Source organism: Lonchura striata, chromosome 1 (genome assembly GCF_050655825.1).
Source record: "Lonchura striata isolate lonStrDom1 chromosome 1, ASM5065582v1, whole genome shotgun sequence".
Classification (NCBI taxonomy): Eukaryota; Metazoa; Chordata; class Aves; order Passeriformes; family Estrildidae; genus Lonchura; species Lonchura striata.
This window is the reverse complement of record NC_140703.1, coordinates 59,596,700-59,620,219: the sequence shown is the minus strand read 5'-3', so window position 1 is coordinate 59,620,219 and position 23,520 is coordinate 59,596,700.

Sequence of the window (23,520 nt, the reverse complement as noted above, 5' to 3'; positions counted from 1 at the left end):
CCTTCTGTGACATTTCATTTGTGGCAATCTTCTAAATCCTTTCTACATCACCGCAACAAAACCTTTTAATATAGTTGAACTGAGACTAATAAGATTTGTAAAGTGTGATACTAAGGCTTTAAAAACAGGAATGGATTTCTCTTCATTATAAAATATCTCTTCCTCTTACCCTCTGCATTATATCTCATCTTGGCCTTCTTTTTAAAGAAGAAAGAAAAGCTAGGTTTATTTTTCTTGTTTCCCTAGAAATTGTCCCTCACCCTACACAGGTGTCTATAACATATTATATTAATTTTTCTCCCAAGTGCATATCCTTTATTTTAACTGACTGTAGGGGATGTACATGATTTACCAACACTGTTTTTGATATCTAAAGTTATCTAGGAAAATTTCAGTCATGTTATTGATCTTGCCACTATGATGCATCTATCTGAGAATTCATAAGATACTGTCCATGAATATATTTATTGATTTTAATATATTAATGCTATTTATTATAACATTTATTAAATGTCATGACATTGATTTCAACTTTGTACTGTAAAGGATCAGGCTATGTTTTAGAATATTTAATGGATAAATTGATCCTAAAAAGAGCAATGATCTTAGTCATCCTTGTGCCTTGGATATCTTTAAAAAGAGATTCCTTAACTGACAGAAAGAAGCAGAAGAATTATGTTTTACCTTATTTATGTTCAACAGCTTGATTATAGGCTTAAAATCAAAGGGAGACTTGAATATGATTTTCATATTTATGTTTGTGCTTGACTTTGAATTTTGTTATAGAAGTCACTGGAAAGAAGCAATAGGGAATATCAGAAGGAAAAGCTAAAATCACTCTCCTGACTCTAAAATATTCAAAAACCTTAAGGCTGTAACCTTTTCTTCTTTTCTTAATTTGACAGAACAATTATGCAATGCTGTTGTAACATAGGCTGTATCAAAAATGTATTCAAAATTAAGTATCTGAATACTGACTCCAAGTGTTAAAAACAGCTTAAAATCTCAGATTTTGGACCATGCAAGGTAATTTTTTTCCTTTTAAATTGTAAAATTCCTTCATTTTTGGCCCTGAATTTTCATGGTGATGTTTTCATTTCACATAGATACAAAAAATATCATATATAAGAAGGCATGAAATAATTTCCCATAGCACAGAGATAGACTTTCATTTTATTAACTGAACTTCAGGTAAATGGCTTATGAAAAAAAATTTCAGCAAGGCTGACACAGTTTTGTCTTCAAGCCCAATTATTGGGCTATTATATATGAAGAGCAACATTATTATGAGTTGCAGATCATGCGCTCATATCATATCATATGTCTGAGACATCATCTTCATTGCATGTGGTACTTCCCTTTTGCATTTTATCTATAAAAGGAGAATCAAAATGCAAGAAAGGATAGGAAGCACACATCTCCAGACTTAGGGCAGTAGTCTTCGTCATGTCATACACAAGCAATCAAGCACTCAGTGCATTGAACAGAAAGTTGGTGGAAGACCTTACTTCCGATCAAATTTTGATTTAAGTAAAGGTTTATTATTTCTTCATGAAAATGAGAAAATAAAAGGTAAATCAAGCCGTCTAAATATTGCAAAAATATCATCTTAATCATTTAGTCTCATGTTTGACAGGAACATATGTGTTTAGATAGCAAAGATCTGTGATAAACTTAGAGGGACCCTACTGAATCTGCTTGAGATTCCTGCCTTCCCAGGTGAAAGATTAAAATACAGCAGTAAACCACTCCTGGGTGAATCCCTGAAGTACAGATGGAGACAACAGGTCTGGTGATCCTCTAGCATGGACTGAGTTCTGCAGTGCCTGCATTGTATATTTTTGCTTCTGCACAAGTGCTTGGTATCTAATGGTTGTCAAGGTAACAAAGATAAATTTACTCCTTGCATTTAATTTGTGGTTTTGTGGTTGTTTCTGTATTTTGCCTGACACTGGGAAGAGTCTCAAACGCCTTTTCCTGCTATGAGGTAGAGTATCCCCCCAGAAGACATATCCATGAATGAGGAATCCTTAGAATGACATTTTTTGATTAGCTGTTAATAAAGACAGTTTACACCAGAGATGCATGTCTTTAGGTCAGTTTCATTCCAATTAACTTAGACATCTGAAACTAAGTCTGTATCATAGCTAATGAAACTCCCTTCATATTAATGGAAAAAAACTTTTAGGAGTTTGTGATAATGCATTTATGGAGAGACATTTGAGTCATCTTTAGCTAGTGCCTGTATTGATACTTTAACCAAGAGTGAGCATAAACCAGATAATTATCCTTTGGTTCTTTACAGGTATTGAGGTAAAATAACCTATATTACGTGTTTAGCCATCTGAACAAGTGTCCTTGTTTTTCTTACTGTTTATCTTGGTATCAATAAGTACTTAATTAGTTTTGATGATGTGTAACGGATTCAGAGAAATCTATTCAGAGGAAAAGAGCAATTCAGAACAAAACCCTGCCTCCTTGCATGTGGTTTAGAACTCTCTTTTTGAAAAAAAAGTGATTAGGGGTCTTCTGCAGATGGTATTTATCTGTCATTTTGACATATCTTGAGGAAAAAACATGATCTTGGACATTTATGTAAGACACAAACCTGACATTTTTTAGTTTAGTAGTTTTTTTCTGCTTGTCTACAGGTTCTAGGTGAATAGATTGTAAGCTGTTATGGAAAGGGTCTGTAAGCCTTGAGTATGGTTGAGATACACAGGTTTAGGTACTTCCAGAGAACAAATGAATTACTCTCATTTTGGGCCCTGTACCACACTTCCAAGGCTATTATATGAAGAACCATTGTTCTCCCTAGTAGCTTAAGCTTTCCTTTTCTGAGAAACCCATAAATTTTAAGGTTTTAGCACATTTTAGTACAGAAATACATTTAGCAGATAATTATATACTATTTGGCAAGAATTTCCACTCTGAAGCTGCACTATTAGGACAACATACTTGCATTTGGTTTAATCACATCACTGCTACTACAAAAGGTCAGAATGGAGCAAAACATCTCTTCTATTGCTCCACATTCCTGACACATTTGACCATTAAAAAGCCAGCATGCAGGAGAATGCTGTTTTTTTGTGTTATGGAACAGACCTGTTAAATTACAGAGATTACAGCTAGTGAAAATATAATGTTTTCTCCGGAACATGGATTTCTACTCTTTAATTTGATAAAGAAAGTAATGAAAGAGTTAAGGGTCTTAATTAGGGGATTTTTTGTTGTTGTGTTTTTCTGTGATACAGCAACCTCTATTTTCTAGAATTTTGCTGTTTGGATTGTATTTTCAAAGCTCATTAAAAATATAACCCCCAATTTTGATAGTTTGGTCATATTCAATATATTTAATACATATAGCCATCAATAGTTAGTTGTGAAAAGCACGATAAAATGAGAAAGTACTATGAAATTATAAAAGGCAATGAAAGCTAGAAGAGCTTTTTAAAGTTCCAGAGAATAGTATATCCAACATTTTAGTACTAATTACATTTTTCTGGCTTCACATTTTAGATCTTAACAGTATGTATCTGTATAGACAGTAGTTCTGCAGTGTTTGTGACATGTTACAACCTTGTATGACATCTATTTTTTTCCCAGCATCTATCTGAGAATAACTTAATGAAAAGCTTACAGATGACACAGCCCCAGACATTTTATCAAATTATGTTCAGAACCAGGTCAAGATGTCCTGGAATACAAAGCCCATCACATATCTAAGGTAATATATGTATATACATATATCCAACTGTTATCCAGCACGTGGGATGATTTTCATAAACCTGAAGACATCCAAAACTTTTACGTGGTGATGGCTGATTGAACATGGCGTAAGTAATTTACAGCCTCTGGAACCATAAATGGAGGCAATTCAAGGGAACCTGCAGCATTGGAAATCTGTTTTTACATCTCACTGTCCACCCTTGTGCCTTCTCCAGTACTCTGACTTGGATCTTCACTTATTTTTGATGCATATTACTTCATTGAAGCATCATTATTTCAGATGAGAAAATTACTATATTTGAGGAAACTTTCATCTCAGAGGAAGGAAATAATTAACAAGCACATTCTGGAACTGTAATACAAGGCAGAATCTAGCACTGTTGGAGCGTAAAGACTGCCTTACAAAAAGAGATTTCAACTTCAGATGTCTGTTTACATTAGGAGAGGGTTTGAGATCTTTTGGAAACCCCAGTAACTTTAGATAATGTGGCTAAGGATGTATTGTTTCAGCTTCTCAGAAATTTAAAATTTTCTCTTTGATTTTATATGTACTTGGAATATGGAGAATGTCTATGCCTGGTTTTATTGCATATTGTCTCTGGAGTTATTGGCTTCATTGTATAATTTTAACTTTATTTTCTGGTAAGTCTAAAAACATCAGAAAAGACATTTGATTATTTCTTTACATAAAGCTGTGTTCACTATCAGAGTAGCTAGAATTTACAGACAAATATGAAGTACAATTTTTCAATAAAGAATTTTTATTGTCTTTTCCTTTGCCAAATGGTTGTAGCTGAACAAAATGCATGTAGTATATGAAATACACTCCTCAGTGATATTAGACTTCAAACTATCTCGTGATTTGGAGAACAAATCCCAGCACACAACTGCTTCATTGAAAGAAAATCAGATCTTTCTTTAGCAATCATATATTGAAAATATGCACTTTGCACCTTATCAAATCAATAATTCTGGGGCTTATAGTGAAGATGAAAAGGAAGGAATTTAAACATAGTTAAAGAGTGAATGTAAAGCACATAGCTTGCCTTGCATAAATATTATGGGAAAGAATACTGTTCTCTCTAATAATAGCACATCTTAAAAAATGGCTTCCAAAATTATCTACATCTTTCTAACTGACCATTTCCTTCAAGCAGATTCACTTTAAGTAGTTTTATTTGGTTAGATTTGTTACAGAGTTTTTTACATTTTCTTAAATGTAGTCTTTAGTTCAAAATAGCAAGATCCTTTTGTACATTACTGAGAGAGATGTGCCACTAACCTGGCACTCTGATGTGTAAATGAGACTCAGTGAATGGCAGTAAAGTTTGTGTGATATCTGTAGGATCTGTAGGGCAGAAGACAGCTACATAAGGTTATTTGGAAGGGAAATATTATTAAAATGTAGGCATAAACTGAGGTAGCTTTGTCACTACTTATGCCTCTGATAAATATGATAATAAATAATAAATAACTCACAATTAAACAAAGCTACATTAAGTCATGCAGCTGCAACATCTCCCATCAGTGTTCTACACTTCATGCATGTCTCAAAAAACACATGAAGCTGGTCTTAATGACTCCTTAAGCTCATGGCCACTCTTCTTCACTAGAGAAGCTGGAATATTCTTGGATAATCTGGTGCACAAATTCTGCCTGTCATCTGTAAAGCTGCGGACTCCCTCAACAAGTTACTTACAAGGGCTTAGACTTTTTAATACCCCAAGGCAGGTGCATAGGAGGATTGTGACAACATTCTCAGGAGTTTAAACAACAAACTTTTACTGGCAAACTTTAGAAAATAATGATACTTGGCAAATCTTAAAGCAACATTCTGTTGAAATAAAGCATTTCACTAGGCACTGACTTAGCAAACTCTAACCCACCCAACTTTAAGTTACCCAGATTTTGAGTGGTAGAAATTAGGAGAAGAAAGAATGAGAGAGAGAGAGAGAGGGAGGGAGAGAAAAGAGAGAAGGGGCAGAGAAAGATTCATAATCACTGCTTGAATTCCAGCACTATCTTAGCTACTATAAAATAAAAACTATGTGCTGTGCCTATGTATGCCTTTGTGCAAGTGCTTTTGTCTGTTTTTGTCTCCTGGGGCCCTCCCGGTGGACCTTATGGTGTGTTGATAGCCATTCTGGGCTGGACTAGAAGGTCCAAGAGCAGGCTGTGGAGCAGTGCACCATGCCACTCTTTGCAGGGCTTGTCCTGGCCCACCCCTCCACACACACATACTTCAGTTGTTAAGACAGTAATAATTTTTTCCATCTCTCATACCAACTTTTATAACATCTCTGTACATGTTCCTTTATTGTGTTTTTCATGGTAACGTTAGAAATGCATTCTCCTTTTTCTTCTCTATATTATATCTTTTGTATCTCAATCTACAGCTAATGTGAAATTGTGCTGTGTGAAAACTATCTCCTTTAGCTACCACTGTAGACTTTAAACCCTTTGACTTTTTGAAATTAGTAGATTTATGCCCAACATTCATTATATGTCTAATGATTTATCAATATGATGTTATAAGCTTCAGAATAGAACATTACAGAATCTTTTACTGTCTGAGTCAGAGTATTCTTCTGCAAAAAAATAAAGGATGGTCAGTTGTCTCTGTAGTCTTCATCTTATATCAGAGCACTAGGGGTCTCTTCATATGTGGTACCACTTTGATTCTTCACATCTGTAGACCAGCTCCCCACCATATCCCCTTTTTTTTTTATTAGGGATTAACAGAAACTTCTGAGACAGTCATACCAGTACCACTCAATGTGAAATCACACTCCTCTCCCATTTCCCTCTGCTTGTCAGTGTCATATCATCAGGCTAAGATCTATGGGTTGGCTAGTTCTTAATCCCTTTAACATGCCACACAGGGATAAGATCATAGTGATCATATTTGCTTGTCAATGAGGAATATTCCTTTCAGAATCCAAAATGAATGACATTTTGCATATCGCATCTGAAATACTTTGAAGAAAGAAAAAAACCACAGTTACCAATATTCAGTTGCATAAATTATACAGCTTTAATTCTTTATTAGTTAAATATAAGCCAGGGCTGATATTTTATTGGCTGACACAAGTTATCCTGTTTTTTTAAAGTGCTAATCCAGCATTAGCTTTCTTCTCATTCTGTGGTTTCCCCAGTGCTGTAACACTAACTAAAAACCAGTGTTAGTAATTCAGTGTGCTATTCAGACACCATTTTCAGAATCCTTTCAAGTAGGTTGTAAAAACTGCTGGTTTTGGAGATACTGTTAGAGCTTTTCTTGATTTACTGAATATCTTGACATCAAAAGCTTCTTTATCAATGACAAATAAAACAAAATTTATTTAAAAAATTACATTTTTTAGATATAAAATGAGCATCAGAAATCATAGCAAAAATAGTGAAGTTCATAAAATGTATAATTTTCTACTCTTTCTAGATATTTCAAAACTGAGCTTTTATTCTCCTGCTCTTATTTTAACTCAATTCTTGATTTCATATTGCTATAAACCCACTTCATATCTACTATAATAATATAAAAGTTCAGGTGTGACAGTTTTTATGCTAAGATAAAGCAAATTAATTAAAAGAAATATATGAGGCAAGGTTTTTAAACTCATCTTGACATATTTAGATACTGAAAAAAATTGTATCTCCAAAATACTGAATTTCTAAACAAACTCCAAGAACTTGATGAAGTTATACAAATCTTAGTACTATGTTGAGTATATTTTCAATAAATTCCAAACATATAAAGGTTCTTTTTGTGTCTAAAAGCAGAATTTGAGCAAACTAGTATGTAAATAAAAATATTTCATGCTATTCCTTAAGACTATGTTCAGTTCTAGAACCTTTAATAAGAATAGATTTGCACAATATACCCTTCAAGAAGACTTCTTGTTTTGGGATGTTCTTTCTTCTTTTAAAAGTATTATAATTGGTCATCTTAGGAAAATCACAGGTTTATTGTAATAGGACAACCCTTCCTTATTTTGCTGTTAATTTCTTGTTAGGAATTAATATCCTTATTTTCCAAATGAGAGTGATGATCTACAGTCTGATGTCCTACACATCTTAAGGGACTTGGCAAATTTTTCACATTCAAGAAGTGATTGAAGAAGCCATAAGCTATGTCACCTACTTCACATTAGGTAAAGATCAATGATGCTGTATAATGCCAGCCAAGTGTTTTCACTGAGTGACAGGTGACAACAGCAGAATGGCAAAAAAATATCTTGGCAAACACACAGTAATGAAATACATGGCAAAACTCTAAATTGCTACCTTTGTAGGCAATGTGATTAGTTAGATATGTATTGTAAATATTTTGTGAAAATGAAAATTAAAAGATTAAACTGTGGCTCACTTGAAATTTCTGAGTAATAAGAAATTAAACTGATTATGAATAAATATCCTGGCCCTATTCAGCATATAATATGTTGCACAATGTGAAATATTTTGGTCCAACATGTGATTTCATGTATAACACTTATTCTCTTTTCTACGTAAACCCTCTGCCATAATGAAGCAGAAAACATTGTTTATCAAGTGTTATTACAATTTATTTTTCAAATAAATAAATAGGAAAAAAAAGGACAGGGGTAGGGAGAAAGAAGAAATTTAAAAGAAAAATATTATTTCCCCTTTCCAAACATAATGTAGCATGCCTGGTAGCAAAGCTAAGGGTTAAAGGTGTAGCAAGTGGGATTTGATATAAAATATAAGATGGCAGCTAATACAGTGCAAATATCATTGACAGTATTAAGATATCCTAGTATTTCACAAAATAGAACCTAGTACTAAAAGGAAATCTTAAAGTTAATTAAGACAGGGAAAGGTAGCCATCTATTCTATTTTAACACATAATTTCATGGGCAGCTTCCAAATTATAATTCAGTGGGTAAATCTAGTTTCACTGAAAATTCTATGCTGAATTTGACTACTTCCTTCACCTTAAAAAAGAGGGAAATTCACACTTTTACTCTTTAGGCAAGTGCTTAAAATATTTGGTTCCTAGGAAATAGGAAACAGACTCAGTTGTGTTATCCAGTCTGGTTCAGAAAATGGATTAGATTTGATGCTATCCATGTCTTAATTGAAGATATCTAATTTTTTTTTCCTAAAAAATAGGGACAAGAAAGCAGGGATACCTTCAACTAGATTAGGTTCCTCAGGGTCCCCCCACCCAAACCGGTCTTGAACATTTCCAGGGATGGGGCATCCACAGCTTCTCTGGACAGTCTGTTGCACTAGAGGATGAAATTGAGGAAACACTATTTTGTTGCCTACAATGCCTAAAAATGATTTTGCGGACAAGATATGGTTGCCTGAAGACAGTATTCCATCACTTGATATGCTAAGGAAGACATGGGAATACACTGGATGTGATATCAGGACTTTTAGCTAACATGCCCTTCTGGAGGTGTTCAAGAGGCATGTGGCTGGGTGATATGGAATGGTGGTGTAGGTGTTACAGTGGATCACTGGACTGGATTATCTTGAAGGTCTCTTCCAGCCTTGATGATTCTATGATTCTATGGTTCCATGATTCTGAGATCTTCCCACTTGAATAGTGATCCAAGAAAAGGGATAAAAAATAATGAGTGCAGTATGACAACTTTAACAGCATCATTATTAGTATTAAACTTTTTCTGTATAAATATCGTCTTTCTGTAATAATTTTGATTAAAAGTAATTCTTGATCAAGACAAGTCCACATGGAATGGGCCTGACAAGCTTTAGTCCTGAGCCCTTGCAAGCTCAATAAAGAGATTATGGACTTGTCAAACTGGAAATATGATATTACATGGCTACAGAATTAACTCATTAACCCAGGATTCTACCCATGACCTGTCTCTTTCTCACCCATTGAGCAGACACTGATGTTTGAGCCTAATTCACCAATAGGTGTGGAGTCTCTGATAATGTAAAATAATGAAAAACTGATTATTTATCCTTCCATGAAGGACAAGTAACTGCATTGCAAGTTGAAGAGATTGAAGCAATCAATGTGCTGGTAGTTCTGACTTGCATGTACCAGACACAAAATAAATTACCCATATAAAACCTCTGAATATTGTCAAACAACCCTAGTGCAAACATGTTTCAGGCGCTGACTCAGCACCAGATTTGTCATTGAAAAGTCAGTCTTCCTTGAGAACAGATATCTAAACTAATATTTTATTTCAGTTTCGCAAAATGCTGAAGTGATGGGTTATTTTATCTGCATTTTCAACAGATATGGCTGTTGAATAATTTCAGAAACTTGTTTTCCTTGGTAGTCCCAGCATTCTTTACTGAGGCAGACAAGCACAATCACATTTTCACAACTCTATACGACTGAAGCCACTAGATATATTGCAATGAGACTCCCACCATAAAATACAGGGGAAAATTGCCTTGTGTTCTGTTTTTTGTATCAAGAAATAAGAACACCTATAAACATCTTGAAATAACAAATTAAGAAAAATAGATTGCCTTATAAAATATTCATGCAGTCCTTTCATGGGAAGACAAGTCAGTGATTTATAGAAATTAAAAGGAATTCATATTCCTGAATAATAATAAAAAAAAGACAAACCTAGACATTTACTCTATAAATGCTTCAATGTAAAAAACTGCATCTCTCTCTCTTCAAAAAACTGAGCAATATGGTAATGAATCAATACGGTGGCCAAAAGTAATAGTCCTTTATTCATTATGTCACAGGAAACTCGGAGAACTTAGGCTAAACTTGTGCCTCTGTGTCTTTGTGTCTTTCATGCTGTAAATCCAGTAGCTTATTACACTAATACATGAACCTGAAAAAGAAAAATCTGCTATAATTATAAAGAAGAAAAGGGAAAAGTTTTGAAATTAAATGATGCATAGCTTCAAAACAAAACTTAACTACTCATGTTAAGAATAGCAAAAAAAAAAAAAAAAAAAAAAAAAGCAGTATCTGGTATTGTTTTAAGAATGAAAATTTCCAGTACTTTTATTTATAATGATGATAAAGGAGTCTTTTAACTCTCTTTTGTTACTTTATTCTTGTGTCAATAAGAAGTTGTCTTAGTCTAACAAGACTTTCATTTTTTTTCCAGAATCAGGATTTAATAGTGTCTTCTAGATGCAGAATAGAACTGAGTGTGAAGAAAGGCAACTAATTGTAGACAGAGGGTCCACTATCACACACTCTCCTGAAAATAGCCTGCAAAGTCTTTATATTTTAGTTCTATTTGTTTGAACATTAAAGAAAATATGGTCATGTTAAAATTTTGCTAAGTATCACATCCTGAGTCAGATTAATTACTTCAATTTTGCCAGATTTAGGACAAAGGGAGCAGTTCTTTGGAAGCTCCATGCGAGGATCATCCTGGCTAGATGAATATGTTATTTGTGGCTTCTTGACAAAGCTAAAATATTTTCAAATTATCAAAACCTTTTAGATTTCTTTTTAATTTATTTGCTCCTTTGCATTGACATAGGTGGATGGAGGAGTTACCAGGAAAGCCCAAGAAGCCATTGAATATAATATGGACTGCATTACAGGCATTTCATAAATGAATATTTGAGTCCAGGTTTTTATGTTTCTGTTTGTGCATATCCATTCATTTACTGGTCTTCACAGTTCTAGGAATTTTGTCCAATTTCTTAATAGCATTTTTAATAAGGCTTATTTAATAAAAAAAGTTAATGAATTTCCCAATTTGTGTAATAATAGCTTTAAATATTCTTGTATTAACTGATCAGCCTTCAATGTGCTGACTTTTCCCCTTTACATTATTTTTAAATTATTTGTTAGAATAATTGGACATAGAAAGTCACGGCCATTGCTTAAATATTGAATACCTTTTTTGACTTTAGCAAAGAAAATGTCACAAGGTTAAATTAACTACTCCATCATCCAAAATCACTCAATTTATACTTTTGTTCATTTATTCACATCTTGCATGAGTTACAATTGATACCTCATCCTTTTGATGAAAGACTATTGTTTCTTTACAGTTTCTTTACTGGGCATTTACCTTGATATATAAATTTTCCTCTAACGAAAGGACATAAAATTAAAATCTAAGAGGGAAGCACAAAAAATATCATACTATAGTCTTGTTAACCAAACCATGAGCAAATACCACTAGTTATTGTGATAAAGTGTAACTCTCATTTTATCTAGTGACATGCATTTGGATAAAACAATATGTAGAATCTAAACATGTTTTAAAACCTTTTCTTTTTAATAGACTACTATTTAAGACAGAACATCCTAGTGTTTCTATGGATATCAATTTCTTCCCTGCCTTAGAATTTTGAAATTTTGCAGAAAAGAGCCAAAGGATATCCTTACATAATTCTGTTAATGTCTACAAAACTATATTAGATCAATGACCCATCTGGTGTCCAATGCACAGAAACCATGAGTGGAGAATCCCAGAGAATCCACTACATGAACATAATAAGCATTTTCTTTTTAGCTTATAGTGGTTTATACTTCAGAGATTTCCTGGGTCAGAGCAAGTGTCCTTGGATATACCTTTCAACAGATTTTTCATGTATGAAGTTATTAAAATAAAAACATGTAATAAATAAAAGGTGAAAGAAAATAACACGGTGTATTTTTATGGTAAGAATAGATCTTTTCTTTCAGTATACCTACTTAAAGAGAGATAATTTTTAGTGTTTGGGAGCACCACATAAGAAAAAAAGGTTTAAAAGATAAATTCAAAGGCAATATATATTATTTAATCTGTTTTCAGAAACACAATATAATGGACAAAGTCCAGTCAGGTTTAGAATCCAGCATATTCACAAAGAAATTTAAGATTAAAGAATAATGTTTCAGGGAAGCATATCTGTAAGCAATTATAGGTAATTCAATAAGGCAAAATCAAAGGAGTAGTTTACAGTTCTTCTCCATATATCTCAGAGAAACAGTCCCAAACAAATAACTTCACAAAAACTATGGATTCTATATTCATCTTATGCTTCAGTGTTAGACAAACTGTTGAGATGAAAGGATATTATCTTGTACAATATGTATGATTTACCTATATGCTAAAATTCTGTGGGTTTATTTTTGCTTTTTATTCACTTTTTAAACAATTACTTAAATAGAAATATTTACAATTCAAATTTATCTTTTCATCATTTTTTAACTTTAGGGTGAATTTTATCAACATGCAAATCAATAATTCAGAACTTGCTAGAGAATGAAATATGAATTTGATAAACAAGAAAAAATGAGGTATCTTCAATATGCAGGCAGTTTTTTCTCAGCTTCCAGCTCCCATGAATATCACAATAATTTGAAATAGCATTTTAAAACATTCATTATGTTTGCTACAGTGTTTATAATCTATTTTTTTTCCATGCATCTAAACTTGCTTTTGAGATCTACTTTCTATTTAGGACCATGTGTTCTTATTAACTAAGGCTCTTAAAAATAGAATCAACCAGCTAATTGCCAGATATTTCAAAGTAGAAAGATGATTGCAAAAGCAGACAAGTGTGTCATGAACTTTCCAAAAAGGTCTGCCCACTTAGCCATCAATGGATTGGATGAAAGCTACTCAGAAATCAGCCTGTAGCTGGACTAATCACATCTAGCTCTGACCTCCTAAAGGGAAAATGTCTGTAGTCACTGATGAAACACAAGTGTTTAACATCAGTGGGATGATTTACGGTTTTGAAAAGGTTCAGATTATGAAATGAGTCATTCTAAAATATCTCTCTGCTTTACTCTTCTCTTTACTCTTGACTGTCTACCCATGATGAACAGCTGTTGCCTAAACATCGGAGTCAGGTGACGTGAAATCTGCTGGACTAGCCAAAATGCTCACAGAGGAACAGAAGGAGAGCTTTGAGAGGCAACTTTTTGCAGAGGCTGATGGAAGTCAGGATATATATTAGATCAACTCAAATGACTTTGGACTCCTAAGGTGATACAATATTCACTTTTACAGAGGGATTTAACTCCAGATTTTGGCTGTATATAAAGAATATTATTTAAATTTCCTCAGGTGAATCAGCAAAATTTTTCTTAAATATCTCCATGACTAATCTTTAAAAATTCTTCCTTTTCCAAATATTCTGCTAACTATTTCTGAACACTAAACCATTTCTTTAGGAAAATCTGCATGTTATTTTGCAGGCAAATAGAGACTTTTCTCTCTGAGCCTCAAGAAAAATTCTTACCTGGTCCCAGACTGAGTAACTGAAGTTAGTAGGTCTATAGAATGCTATAGAAAGTCACTGTGTTGTCAGTAGGAGGTGAAAAAAGTTTATTTCAGTGGTGGAAGAGACCTCAATGATTATGATGTCTAGGTTCATTAAAAAGGTCTAGTTGACAGTGTTATTTCTATTGGTTAGTCTGAACCAAACTTCCATATTTGCACAACTTCTTGTCTTTCTCCACAAATGCAATCAAAATTTTGACACATCCATTCCCAGTGATGAATAGTGAATGAGTTCTTGATTTTTTTTTCTGTCTGCAAACTATTTTTCAACAAACCACTGCATTTCAGTGATTAGAAATTTTTAATATTTGCAGTTATTTGAAAAAAAAATGTTTGCACAAATTCATTTATGCTTTATTAACATTTTAAGAAATATTATGCACTGATTATTTTACCATGGAAAGTAAAATATTTAAAAAATGACACAACTGTTTTGTCAAAAGTAAAAAGTAGAACAAAACTACATTCACAATTCCTTTCTCCTGAGCAGTGATTGCACAGAGAAATGTGGAAAAAAAATGCAGGCAGATGGCTTTTTCTTTATTACGTCCATGGAATACATTGTGGTAACAAGAAGTTTTTTGCCATATTAATGTCATGAAAGTGAACAGTAATCCTCAGGACTTTTCCCTGTGATGCTAGCTGAATACATGAGAGGAACAAGTTTGCTCAGGTGAAAAAAGGGTAAAAAATTAAGACTTATCACTGTTTTCTCAATTTTTCACAAGGCTCTTAATGAAGATAAAATGTGTGAAACAGAGACAATGAGCATGTGAAGGAAGAACAATACTTAAAGAAAGAATTACAAAAGATTTTTGAGTCAGATTTCATTTCAATATAAATTTTTTCTCTCTGTAGTCCATCTTTTCATCTGTATCTAAGGTAAGAATAGAATTCAGGGACTCCAAAGGGAAAAAAATGAAAGCAAAATAAAATATTTCTCAAGAGCTGTCTGTAAAATAACTGCTGTAGTCCAAACCTTTTGTTAGTGCTCATGTAACATATTATGCAGCATATACCAAGCATGCACAGTTCTTGAAAAGGTATCATCAGCTTATATATATATATATCCTTTCATGTCCGACATAGATTTTAAGGGAATGCCTATCAGATGGGGTACTTTCCTGGAACCAGTTGCATCCCACAAAATTCTCATTAGATTTTTTTATAAGGTGACACTCCACAGATGTGAAAGATTATGTCTATGAAATTATATCATATAATGTGAAAAGAGAAAGGGCAGGATCACATTTTTATTCAAATAACTACACTGCAGTAGTGAACCAGTGAGCAGTAGTGGGGCATGTACATTAGAAAATATAGTTTCCACCATTGTGAAATGCTAGTTGTATTGAAAAACTAAAAAAGCATAATTCATACAGGGACACATAAAGTATATTTGCCTATTTAGTTAGCACCTGTCAAAAACTAAGTACATAGGCTTAGTGCCCAAATGAGGTCATTATGCATTTTATATTTTCTCTCCAAACAAATCCTTTCTCCCTAGATGGTGATGTATATGTATATCAAAAGGGGTAATTTGACACATTTGGTGTTACAAATCAAGTGTAAAACAGTAGTAAGATTGTACAGTCTAATCTAAATAAAGGTAAAATTATTTCTAATTTTTTTTTATTCTGATCTACTATATGGGATATTTACCTTAATGTAAAGTCTTAATACCATTGATTTTATAACTACTCCTAAATTAGACACAGGCATAATTCCATAATTCCACTGAACCTCTGAGGAAGGCATAATACAGCATTTCCAGGAATCAGACTAAATTTTTGTTAAATGCTTACACTTCTTGCAAAGCATGAAAATTTAGTGGGCACCTTCTGCAACTGATGTCTTCATGGGAAGAGATAAATTTAGCTTTCAGTAAATGAGTTCTTTAAAATAGATAAACTAATATTAATTCTAATGTTATGCACAACAGTGGAATTAAAAACTGAACCCTTGATGTACAAACAGAGCTGTTATTTGTGCCACAGAAGAGCTCATGGCCTGAGAAACATCTATTTTAACAACATTAGGAGTTAAAATGTCTGTAAATTGCAAAGGTCCTGTTCTCAATTTTAGAATTCAGTTTACACAGAAGTATAATTTACTACTCTATTGCTTGTTTCCAGAGACAGAGGACATTAATACAGATTTAATAGGGATTTTGGAATGAGTGAGAATGTTTTTCCCACAGCAATGAAAAGAACTGCCAACATTTGGCTGATGTGAATAGTTTTCTGTTGTTTGGATTTCATTGTACATATTTACAGTGAATAATATATTCGTGCAGCTATAACCATTCCTAAGTGTCATCTTAGTATTTGAAATGGGAGTAAAAATTTAAATAAAATATTTTTTCCTTTGAAATTAGAAGTGCTTTATTTTCTAAAAGTAATGAAATAACTGAATTTTAAAATGTCATGGAAGATGAAAGCTGGTTAAAGGACTCTGGATACAGCCCCTTATTGGAGGAAGTTCTGTTGCTAAGCAACAAAACCCGTAAAGTGTTAGGTTCATAAAGCACTGATTAATTAACATACTTAGTAGATAGTGAACAAAGTCATAAATTGCACTTGAAAGCCTGTATTAAACAACTGGGGGAAACATTTCAGGTAACAGCTTCAACATTTACTTAAAATTGGAGCCTATGATCAGACTTCCATGACTTCCAGTGGGGATCTAAAGCTGGACACTGCTGCAGATTTCAGTCTAAATTTATCTGTGTTGAATATCCAATATGATAAAGGCTTACTATCTTAGTTTGAAAGATAAATCTGGCTGCTGTGAGTTTTGAGAAATTAATTCACAAGGATTGCTTTGCTAAGAACATAATTAAAAAGACACTGCCTGATTTTTGATTATAAGTTAAATAAGAAAACTAAACAAAGGTTGAATTTTTATATATCAGCTTCATATTCTGATGCAGAATAAGCTGAAACTGCTGCAGAATAAGAGAATAATGGCTTATATTGTAATTCAATTGAGTAATTCCAGAAACATTTTAAAAGGTTCAGCTATGTAGGAGGAACTTAAATTGAGGGATCTTGAAACATAAAAGATAGTAAGTTAAATACATTCTGGAAAAATTTGGTTTTACAGTATTAAAAGGCACACAGGATCATGAAAAATTAATCAAGGGAGACTAATTAGAATCCCTGTACAGAACTGTGATTCTGCTAAACATTTACACCACTGAAAGTTCCATAATGTCACAGGAAAGAAAATGGAAACAAAAAGAAAAAAATACTAAAGATAACTGTTAGTAATTGGGACAATTCAAATATCAAAATGCCAGTAGTCCAGAATAACATGAACATGAAAATGACAACAGACTCCTAGAAACCTGAGTTGAGACTGCTTCAGATATCTGTATCTGAAAAAAACCCAACCCAATCCAAAACCAACAAACAAACCAAAATACCCACAAACTCAAGCTCTATGTATGAAAGGTTGTTCTTGCAGCAGGTAGATATGTATGAGGTTTTGGAAATTAGTCAGGCCACAAATACTGGGGGAGGAAAATGTTGACTTCTGCATAGGCTTTTCTTGTAGAAGACAGAAACCTCCACTTTGGATAAGAGATAATCAGGAACTAGTTTTTGTGATTGATCACCAAATATGTACAAAATATCCCTAGATTCTCATTACAAAATCAGTGTAAAAATAAAATGTGATCAACTCCACTAGTAGGCTACATAGTCTGCACCGTGCAAGTTTAGAGAACATTGGCAGTTCAAAACCTCTTGGGGAATTTCAGAAATGAAGCCAAACACCTGTTGAGCAAAGTAGTTTGAGTTTTGACATTTTGAGGTAAAGAATTAGACTCTGGATGGTATTAGACAGTTATCCTCTGCTCTGAGGTCAAAGAAGGAGACATAAAATATGCTAAATTTTCAGAGAGATAAATAATAATAATAACAATAAGTATACCTTATATATGACAAGATATATCTTCACAACCTCCATTACATCTTACCTTCAATTTCAGCAGACATTAACGTCAAAAATTTTTGTTTACGTTGTTTTCATCAAAACAAGGAAGAATTAAAGTGAGCTTATGAGGGCATATTATCTATGAACAAAGTATTTATTATTTTTATTAATTTATGTTGCACTGTAATTGTGTGCTAAACCTCATAGATTAATTAACTGATTTTTCCATCTGTATTTTTAAACTTTAGTGGAGACTGCCTCAACAAAATTATCTTAAGAGAGCAAACCAGGAACTCTGCAAACACTTGCAGTTGTATTTTTCCCACTGTATAGAAATATCCTGAATAACATGTATTGGCTTAAAAATGAACTGCAGCAGCAGCTGAATTGGCTGTTTCTACCTTGCTAGAATTCTGTTTATTTTGTGCTTGAGGGACTTGGGAACCAAAGGGTGGTGGGGGCAAATGGGGGTGGGGGGAATGGCTGTGTGTGGAAGGCAAATGTGAGATAAGCAAAGCTTGTGCTCCCTTTCACTGGAATCTGTGCCTAGTTGCTTCACCCTTTTGAAATAAGCTCACACTGCTCAGTTCTACAAGCCTTATGCCTGCTGAGAAGCACTTAATACTGAGAAGAGGCTCCTGGGTATCAATGAAACTACTCAGATGAGCTGCACTACTCAAGCTGAGTAAGGGCTGCAGAATCAAACCCACAAGAACAAGCCCTGAAAGATGTACTGTTAAAGCAATTAGAGCTGTAAGCAGGATAGCTCCCCTTCCGGGATTTTAGTGTGAAAATGAAGGTCTAATAACATTTGTTTTCATCATGTTGACTTGCTGAGCCATTCACAAGGAAAGAAGTGATAAAAAAACCAAACCAAACCAAACCAAACCAAAACAAAACAAAAAAACCAAAAAAGGAAGGCTAATAATAATGCTAGGAGAATACAATGGCATAGACTATCCTAAAGCTTCTGGGAGGGAGGATACTGTTGACTAAATCAAGCAGTATGCTCTCATTACAGAGCTAATAAATTGTACAGATTTGTGACTATCATTTGGGAGATGAAAAATAAACTGCAGGTGGGATGACACTTCCTTTCTGGAATATATCTCCTTACTGGTTCAATTTCTTTTATTAAGATATCTGATATTGAAAAGTGTGCATTAATAAACATGAAAATTAAATATTTATTAAATAATTGCCTATTCTTTTTTTTTTTTTTTAACAATGCTGCTCTCACTCTTTAGTAGTAACTTTAGTTTACTGTATTGTGTTACATGCTTATTAATATTCCATAAAGTTGAAAAGTTAAAAAAACCCCAGAAGGTCCATAGGGATTGGCACCTTGAAAGCCACTAACTCAGACAATGAATGTTTACAAGATATTGTAAACATTAAAAACATTTAAAACATTAAACATTGATTTTAAACATTGACATTAATTTTTATATCTACACATGTATATGTCTATAAACACTATATATACATGCATATATACGTATATAATATGTATATATATATATTTGCAGAAGTACCTGCAGAGATTGATCCTTATCTTATTAAGCTGTGAAGGTGACAGAAAGGTCCTGCTTCAAGGTGTGGTATCAGAAGACTTCAAGTTATAATTCTGCTGTAGAAACAACAGAAATAGACAGCAATATCATTTCATGGCAGCAAGGTCCAACAAAGCTAATAAGAATGATTTTAGATCATATATTACCAATACATCAGCACATGCTTTCTGATTAAATATGTGAAAATCTATACCTCTGCAGCTCTTTTTTTTTTTTTTTTAATTTTTTTTTTTTTACTTTTGGAAATGTAACCTCTTTCAATAAATCAATGAGTGTTTGGTGGAGATTTTGTTATGCGAACCAAGTAGAATCTTAAAAAGGGAGAACAATATGTTAAAAGAAATTTGTTCTGAAAAAGGAATGCTTTGATACTGGAGACAAGCAGCACAGCAGGAGCTTAAACAAACGAAAACAACCTTGGTGTGTGCTATTCTTCTCTGGTGACAGCTTTGTGGAGGGCATCTAGCTGTTAGAGAGCAATTTAAGAGAAGGATCTGGCAGCATGTAACATCATCGTATCACAACAAAGAAAGAAAATGAGATCTTGCTCTTTTTTTTCCCCCATGAAATTCATACTGATAGTCTCTGTTTTCCATGCTGAATTCATTTATTTGGTGCATGTGTGCAGTGGTGTAGGGGGATACTTTTGCAGTAGCATGCATTAAATTTACACTCAAGAGAAGCTCCTGCCCTTCTGGAATTGTTCGTATTGGCTTGTTTATTCCGGAGTCACTCAACAAAAATTTGTGGTTGGAAAGAATGAAAAGGAGAGATACATTTCCCAGTGATGGAAAGTAGCTTCAGAGGCAGAGACACAATGTTCCTTCTTTTTACCCTGAAGCAAGAAACAGTGGTTGACTCAGGGGAAATGGTGAAAACATGGCATACTTCTTACCTGGAACACTAATAACATTCTCCCATTTTGCATCACTCATTTGCTTGATGGCAGTTGTTTCTCCTCATGTGTTGCCAATCCTCCCTCTGTGCAGGGGGGCACAGTGTAATTCCCTGAAAGAAGCAGTTTATGAAATAGTAAGGATGATTTCTTCTCACCTTACAGTTTTTTATGGTGCCTTTCCAAGGTCTTTGCCATCAGGGACCTCTAGCATAATGCAAAGAAGAAATGACTTTCTCCTCTCTTTCTGGCCCAAATAATGTTACAAGTATGCTGCTCTGCTGCCTGAATTTTCATTTTCTTTCTTTTATTTGTTGATATCCTTCCTGGCTTGTTAGCAGCCAGTGTCACACTGCCCAAAGAATTTCTAGTCCTGCTCAAATACATTTTTCCTTTAATAAAAGGCATCTCTGTCCCACTTCTATGTTACAGTTCGAAAAAGAAGTTTCATTTGTAAAAATCTATATACTACTTCTGTAAAAACAAACAAACAAAAAAAAGGCTTTTAATGTTTTTTGCAAGAATCCAAGACATACAAACAAACCTCTTTAGTAATGCTGATGCTATCAGTCCGAATGATGCTGTTACAAATTTGGGATAATACTTGAGTTTATTGTAGGTATTGATTATATTATTCAGTCTTATAATTTCTTTTCATGTTCACTTTTATCAAAAGTTTTATGCATTGCAGTTTTTCACTTTATTTTTTTTTAACCCACAGAAAACAATCACAAATAATAGAAGAAAAACAATTTTTAGCTCCAAAATTAATGGGAGACATTAAAACTTTGCTTCATTTCTATGTGGCTGGCATAAGATTTTTACAGATATCTCTAATTTAAAGGAGGGATTTAAAAAGGAAGCAGGAGAATTTTAAAAGGAAGCAAACACCAAACACATGCAACATAAAATAGTTTTCTAAGACAAATACAGTTAACTTTTTTGAAGGAAGGAGGGAAGGAGGGAAGGAAGGAAGGAAGGAAGGAAGGAAGGAAGGAAGGAAGGAAGGAAGGAAGGAAGGAAGGAAGGAAGGAAGGAAGAAAAAAGAAAGAAAAGAAAGAAAGAAAGAAAGAAAGAAAGAAAGAAAGAAAGAAAGAAAGAAAGAAAGAATAAAAAGAAAAAGAAAAAAGACCTGTTATGTTTGTTTTTTTTCCTCAAAGACAGACAGAAGGAGGGTAGGAGAAGGGTTAGGGTCCTACTGCAAATTGGGAAGTGACTGTAAATGTCATGAAGCACTCTGCATCTTAAGTATTGTCACATTCCCTGGCCTCTAGAAATTTTACTTTAGAGCTTTCAATGAAATTGCTTCTGATCTGCTGAAAACACTTCCTTCCCTTTACAACAGAATGCCCTGGAACAAGACATATCATTTTGGTTGCATCATGATTTTTCTAAAATCTCTGTATGACTAATAGGACCAGAAATTAAAATGAACTAACTGCTTTTCATTGATATTTTTTATATTCATACAGCACATATTACCAAACTTTTTTCCATTATTATTTATATTGTCTTACATAAGTCCTAAAACTGAGCATTAGAACTGAGGAACATTTAAATATATTTAGGTGTTTAGATCAAGAGCCCACAATCATAAGGTTTACATTTAGATGCATTATGTAGTATACATAATGCATCTAAAAATAATAATTAAAAAATATGTTAGAAATATTTAAAATTAAGCACGATTATTAGATTTTTGTGAGCTTAGAGATTAGATTTTTCTTTTTCATCCTCAGCTTATTTTTTACCTCTCTACATACAAAATTAATTGTGATAAATACAAAAGTTATGATTTCATTGCTCTGCAAACTGGCTGTCAATGTTCTTCTGAAATCTTAGCAAGGAAGAGAAAGAATTAGACACAAAAAAAAACATGTCCACCTTATTCCTCTAAAAATTAGTCAGATCTAATTTTTTTATTCATTGCAACTGGAACAAGATAAAGATGCCTATGGGAAACTATTTGACTGTTAGGAGGAACAAAAAAAGCTAATTTAAAGATTCCTACCTGTTTCTGTTGTTGTATTTTACATTCTAAATGGATTGAAAAAACACACCAAGTGAGAAACATAAAACCTCACATATGTGACAGTTTATGACTTTCAAAAACAATGATTGCATAACTTTAAATATCTGAATTTTTTTACATATTAATTAATGTTATTGGATTGAAGAGTATCAGAAGTATTTTAGATCATATTTCTTTATTTTCAAGAAATATTTTAAAATAAGTTAAATATTCAGAAATAAAACTAAAGGGGTGTATTGCAAAATGTCACTAGATAGTGAATAACATGATGCCCTCATTCTTCTGTGGAATAGAGTGTAGCTCTTAAAAATCTTTTATATATTTGTCCCTGTCCTGATGCTATTTTTGATACTCAGGGAAAGGTTTCTAGCACATATCATCTTCCATTTAGAAGCTTTTCTGTTGTGGGCTATAGTCAATGATTTAGCTAGTTTGTTGCAAAGCTTGGCAGAGCATCCTCAGACTTATTTTCACAGCTAAGCAAGATTTTGTTAGATGGCCTCTGAATTCACAGTCGTTTTCAGACAACTCAAGAGGGAAAATTGCTGATTATTTGGAAAATGCTGTGTTGCATTTATTGAGTTTAAAAAGCAATCTTTTCTTAGGATGATGTGGATAATTTATGTAACTCAACATAGCTAAAAAGTTTAAGAAAATGGTGGGGTTTTTTTAACCCTTACAATATGACTGCAAGATGATAGAAATAAGTTCCTACCTGCTTGGACTTGACCTTAGCAATTTAAACTAATGTTACTATTTAAGCATTAATGACTTCTGATGCAGATTTCAAAGTAAATTTAAAAAGGATCTGACTCCGAATAGATTTGCAAAACAGACACTCTCCAAGTAAATATATTTGATTCCAAGTCACATTTCTTGTAAGTTCTGTTCCTGAAATACATTCCTTCTTTTGATAAAGACAATCTTATTTTTGTTTTAATTCATGACACGGGAACTGGTTTTAAGCTAAATAAATCTTCTCTGGCAAGCATCATTCAAATAAATTGTCATGTAGCACAGCCACATAATACATTTTGTTCTTTACCTGTTCTCCCACATCCTGAGTGCTCTAACCATTTTGCTATAGCACCAAAGAAAGGTATCATCCTGTGAAAAAAAGAAAAATGAGATACATAAAAG